This window comes from Lepus europaeus, chromosome 3 (assembly GCF_033115175.1).
Source record: "Lepus europaeus isolate LE1 chromosome 3, mLepTim1.pri, whole genome shotgun sequence".
NCBI classification, from domain to species: Eukaryota; Metazoa; Chordata; class Mammalia; order Lagomorpha; family Leporidae; genus Lepus; species Lepus europaeus.
Genome location: NC_084829.1, coordinates 16,938,250 through 16,944,249, shown reverse-complemented (window position 1 = coordinate 16,944,249; position 6,000 = coordinate 16,938,250).

Below are 6,000 nucleotides of genomic sequence, written 5' to 3'. Positions count from 1 at the left end.
AGCCAGTCTGTTAGGTAGGAAGTCAGATATGAGCTTATGTGTGTGTGACAAAGGCCTAAGGAGACATTTAGGTCCAGCATATGCATCTCAAAGTCATCCCAATAACATTTCAGGGGCAGCCCAGTGTTTGCATCCTGCCCTGCCCCTTTCTTCCCAATAACCTGCCAGGTTCTTCCCAATAAACCTGCCAGGTTTATCCCTGTCTGATAACTTGGGGGGGGGGGGGGGACACACTCAGATAGGAATTTTTCTATTTACATCCAAGAAGTCCTTTGTTCTAAGAGGAGCAGAGGTGGGGAGGCAAGACCCATCCTCTTAAAAACCCCCGGCCTCAACCAGACTGCGCGCTCAGTCTTCCGCCTTTATGCTGAGTCCCCCGCCTGGCCTGGCCAGGTGTGCTCTTAATGTAACCCCGCTCTCCCCCAGCCTGAGTGGGCACTCTCTCTCAGGTTCTGTCTGGAGAGGTGCCCATCCATTCTTATGGATGTCCTTTCCCTAATAAACCTTGCTATTTTACTTTCCACTACTCGCTGTCTCATGCCTGAATTCTTTCTTGCATGAAGACAAGAACCCTGACATTCACCGGTAACACTGGTGTCGCAGGTGGCAGCTTTATCCACTACGCCACAGTGCCAGCCCCTTGGCTGCTCCACTTCTGATCCATCTCCTTGTTAATGTGCCAGGGAAAGCACTGAAGGATGGCCCAAGTCCTTGGGACCCTGAAGTCATGTGGGAAATGCCAAAGAAGCTCCTGGCTCCTGACTTCAACCTGGCCCAGCCCTGGCCATTGTGACATTTGGGGAGTGAACCAGCAGATTGAAGATATCTCTCTCCCTCTCTCTGTGTAATGCTGCCTTTCAAATAAATAAAATAAATCTTTAAAAATACTCAAGCACCCAAGGTCCATTACACCAATAGTTTAAGCAAATCCAAACAAAAAGGAGCATATTTTCATTTTTAATATTTTTTAAGTTTATTTGGGGGGACAGAATGAGGGGCAGAGAGGACTGTGCAAGAAAAGTGAGAACTGAGCCTGCCATATAGAACAGGGGGTCTGGACCCAGGCTTCACTCCCTGATTTTTAATATTTGAATGTCTTATTCCATGACTGAGTTTGTCAATAAAGAGAAAAAAGTGGGAAAAAAATGAGGAAAAGAAAAAAAAAGGGAAAACAAGAGAAAGAGGGAAAAAAGAAAAGGGGAGCAAACATTTATTTTCAGTGTTTTTAAATCCAATTCTGTTGAATAATCTGATGTGGTCAGAGGACAAGTCTCAGTTTATTAGTAATGAAGTCAAAGTTTAACCCGGCAGCAGGGGATCTCATACCAGGGCAGGAACAACCATTACAATATGAAACCAGATCTTTCTTCTGTTAATTATTCTACAAATGGCTCACTTTATTCATGCATTTGTTTTAATTTTACTTGAAAGAGAAAGAAATCTTCCATCCATTGATTCACTCACCTAATACCTACAACAACCAGGGCTAGGCCAATCTGAACACAGGGGCTGGTGCCCCATGCAGGTCCTCCACGTTGGTGGCAGGGACCCAACTACTTGAGCCATTGTTGTGGGGTTGTTAGTAAAATGGTGCAGTCTTATCTGTGCCATGATCTACACCCTGGACAACATCCTAGGCAGCCATTGCTGGAAGCCAGGTGACTCCATGGCCCAACCACACATGTCAGTTCCACCCCCAGTGGGATTTGCTGCTTCTACTTCCCTGCCCCCACACATGCAAAGGATTAACAGGACCTGTTCCTGAACTCGAGCTCTCTCTCCTGGTTCCTCCTCTCTCTCATGCTCTCGCTCTCTCACCCTGGCCTGTTGGGCTTCCCCCACCTGACAATAAACCTTTCCCTTAACTCTGGTTTTTGGTGTGTTTTGTGATGGCCTTACATTGGTGTGACCCAGATCCAGGCTCTCCCATTGAAGTAGGCAGGCATACAGGTTAAAATTGTTAGATTTGTGAACTGGAAGACCACGCCTTTGCCACGCCCCTGTGTGACCTCAAGCCCCTACCTGTTGCCTTTGCCACGACCCTGTGTGGCCTCATTCCCCTACCTGGCCACACCTGGGTGCCCACCAGCCAATCAGGTTAATTAACCACTCCTCTTTGGAAGTGGGTTAAAAGCCAGGACATGCTGTGGCCCGGGCCTGCTCTTTTTCCCTGGCCTCTTGCCAGGAAGGGGGCTTGCTGTAGCCCTGCACTTCCAGGGCGCATAGCCTTCGGGCCATGTGTTCTAGGCTTCCTGGCCTAGATGCTCTTCCACGTGGCTGGTTCCTGGTGCTTGGTATGAACCCATATTTACCTATCTTAAATAAAGCTCTCACTCTCCTATGCATCTTTCTCACTAAATAAAAGCTTAAAACGTACCATGCTGCCTCGTTTATTTGTGCCGGTATTTAGATTATTCTCTAAATATTAGGCAAGAACCCTCTTGGGCTTATTAATATCGGGGATTTAGTAATAAGCCCGTGGTGAAATCACGGTAGCACATGTGGCACCCCGGAGAGCATTTCTAGGGAACTTTAAGGGGCCACATTTTAGTGTAAATTTTAGGGGGTCTTCTCTGATTTCACCATCTACCTTGCTCTCCTCCTGGGGACCTGAGCTATGTTTGGATCCTCGATTTCTACCAGTCACAAAGCATACCCCTGGACCTCCTCCCATGCCACCGGACGCTCTGTGATCTCCATCCACACTCCAGCCTCTCAAATTCCTGAGGTAAGATAAGGCAGGCAGAGGATCCTCTCAGTGCAACTCTCCATGGCTTTTGGTTCTACTTCAACCCGAAGTCATGGTACCAGGCACCATAAATCCTACGGCCTCCTGCATCTATGGACTCTGTCCAGGCCACAGTGGGTGTGGATGACAACTCAACCCCATTTCCCTTCTACAGGCTAAGCCCTGGACTGCAGTGGGCGCATGGGTGACAACGCTTGCCCTCTGTTCTCATATCCTCCCGTTGGACTCTCGTGATCTCAGGGACACCCAATAGCTTCCAATCCAACTCTACAGGTCACCATGGGAGCTTCTTCCCGAGTTCTGTCTGATCCCCCTCTGGGTTGTCTTCTACTTTGACAACTCAGTCCAAATGGCTGTTTAACGACATGTTTAACCAACATTACTGGGATGGCTACCACTCTGTGAGTGTTCGGATCAAGGAAGATTTCCTATGACTAAGCCTTCTAAATCCGCTGGCGGTCTCTGGATCAAGTTCTCTTCCAAAGCTCTCCCTAAAAAGCCAAAAACTATTTCTTCTATGTTCACAGCCTTGACTCTCTCTGTCTTGCCTCACTGTACTTCCCCGTCCCTCCCAGGAAATCCAACCTTATCTCAGAACCAGCCCTTGTCCAAAGTCTTCTCCCATCTTATCTATGATCCTCTCTAACACTCTCCTCCCGGAGAAGCGAAGGCTAACATTAACTATTGATAATATGTGTGCACAAGGTGAAACAGATCAAAAGCATAGAAAAGCTGTGAAGTAGGTCTTTGAGTGCAATTTTAAATGGTGGGTTGCAGGTCTTTGGGCCATTTCCCACTGCTTTCCCAGGCCATAGCAGAGAGTGAATTGGAAGTGGAGCAGCCGGGACTCAATCAGCACCCATATGGGATGCTGGCACTGGAGGTGGCGGCTTTATTTCCTGTGCCACATTGCTGGCCCCAAAACTCATATATCTTGAAACTAATTATTATATGAAATTGATCTGTTAATGTTGTTCTCAGGGCTTGGAGTGAACCACTGCCCATTTGTTAAAGTTTTTCACTTTACAATAATTCTAAATAAGGGAAGATTCCTTCTCTTGTTAGTCTTTGAGCTAATTATCATTTTTGTAAAATTTGAACTAGTTTGTCCCTGACATTGGACTAATTTTTCTTTTACATGATTATCAAGTCTGGAGGTGATTGGGAGACACTGAGAGTATGAGAGGTTTGAGGTAGTCCATTTTTATTCAGAGAGATGGTTATATTGATTTTTTTTTTTCTAATTTAGAAATCAGGCTAGACAACAGTCATTACAGAATTCATGATGATGAGAACACTAATCCTTTTTAAAAAAGATTCATTTATTTGAAAGGCAGAGATACAGAGAGAGAAGGAATGAGAGAGAGAGAGAGAGAGAGAGAGAGAGACTCCATCTGCTCTTTGACTCCCCAAATGCCCAAGGACTTGAGCCGTCCTCTGCTGCCTTCCCAGGCACATTAGCAGGGAGCTGGATCAGAAGTGGAGCAGCCAGGACTCAGACCAGTGCCTATGTGGGATGCCAGCACTGCCGGCAGAGGCTTAACCGTCTACATCACAGCATCAGCACAGAGAACATATCAGCTGAGGCATTCTCTTCAACATTGATTTTACCTACGGAAATTTCCTTTGTCTCCCATCAATCATTCTTTTTCTCCCTCAATATTTATTGAGCTGCCTTAAAAAATTAGAAAATCCCCTTTGTTTTCAAACAAGTTAAAATAATAAACAGCAGCCAAGCATATGAACTATAAGTATACAAGGGGCCTTCAACAAGGTCACAGAAAATGTATATTATGAAAAAACTATACATGGATTTCAATGGTTTTGCACTAAATGTATATTTTCATTCAATTTTTCATGACCTTTTTAAAGTCTGCTCATATCTATCGACTCTTAAGTCTATAGCAAAGGCACATCCTCATCATCTGAGCTCATTTTTAAAGTTTATTCATTTTATTTCTATTTATTTGAAAGAGCTACAGAGAGAGAAAGAGATAGGCCTTCTATCCCCTGGTTCAGTACCCAAATGCCCATAATGCCCCCAGGCTGGGTCAGGCCACAGCCAGGCATCTAGAATCTATAAGGGTCTCTCATATGGATGGCAGCGACTGTGGTATTTGAGCCTCCGTTTTCTGCCTCCCAGGGTGCACAGCAGAAGCACAGATGCTGGGACGCAAATCAGGCACTGTGATGTGGACACAGGTGTCCCCGACAGCGGCTTCACCTGCTGTGCCACAAGGCCTTTTCTACCCTCTGAGATATTAACTACACTGTTACTGGTGATGGAATATTTAGATAATCATGGCCAAGTAACATTATGTCAAGATTCTAATTAGTGCTGAATATCAGACAAAGCAGAATGAAACAAATTTAATGTGATGACGATTGTTGATGATGAGGGGGCAGGTGTTTTGCCTGATGGTTAAGGCAGTATCGCCCAGTGCCTGGACTGGATCTCTGCCTCTGGCTCCTGACTCCAGCTTTCTCCTACTGCAAACCAGGGGCAGCAGCAGTGATGGCTCAAGTACCCTTTATAGGAGGTCTGGATTGAGTTCCTAGTTCCTGGTTGTCCTGGCCAGGCAGCCTTCGTCCTTGTGGGCATTTGAGGAGAGGACCATCAGTGTTCTCTGCCTTTCAAATAAACAAATTAAAAAAAAAAAAAAAAGAAAATCATGAGGTTTACCTTTGTGAGAAAGGGCTCTGGAAGCTTCATTTAGATTGGAACAGCATTTAACAGTTACATTAAAAAGCAGATTGAGCAATGACTTTGCAGGGAATATTTTAAAATACCAAATATGCATACTTATTTTAACATCCCTCATTTCTTTAGGTGTGGGAATAAATTGTTGGTTGACTAATGACAAGAAAACCCTGGAGGTAATTTTTTTGTGTTTAAAAGGCATACAAAGTTTCTTTTTTTTTTTTTTTTTTTTTTTTTTTTTGGACAGGCAGAGTGGACAGTGAGAGAGAGAGACAGAGAGAAAGGTCTTCCTTTTGCAGTTGGTTCACCCTCCAATGGCCGCCGGCTGGTGCACTGCGGCCGGCACACCGCGCTGATCCGATGGCAGGAGCCAGGTGCTTCTCCTGGTCTCCCATGGGGTGCAGGGCCCAAGCACTTGGGCCATCCTCCACTGCACTCCCTGGCCACAGCAGGGAGCTGGCCTGGAAGAGGGGCAACCGGGACAGAATCTGGCGCCCCGACCAGGAGTAGAACCCAGTGTGCCGGCGCCGCAAGGCGGAGGATTAACCTA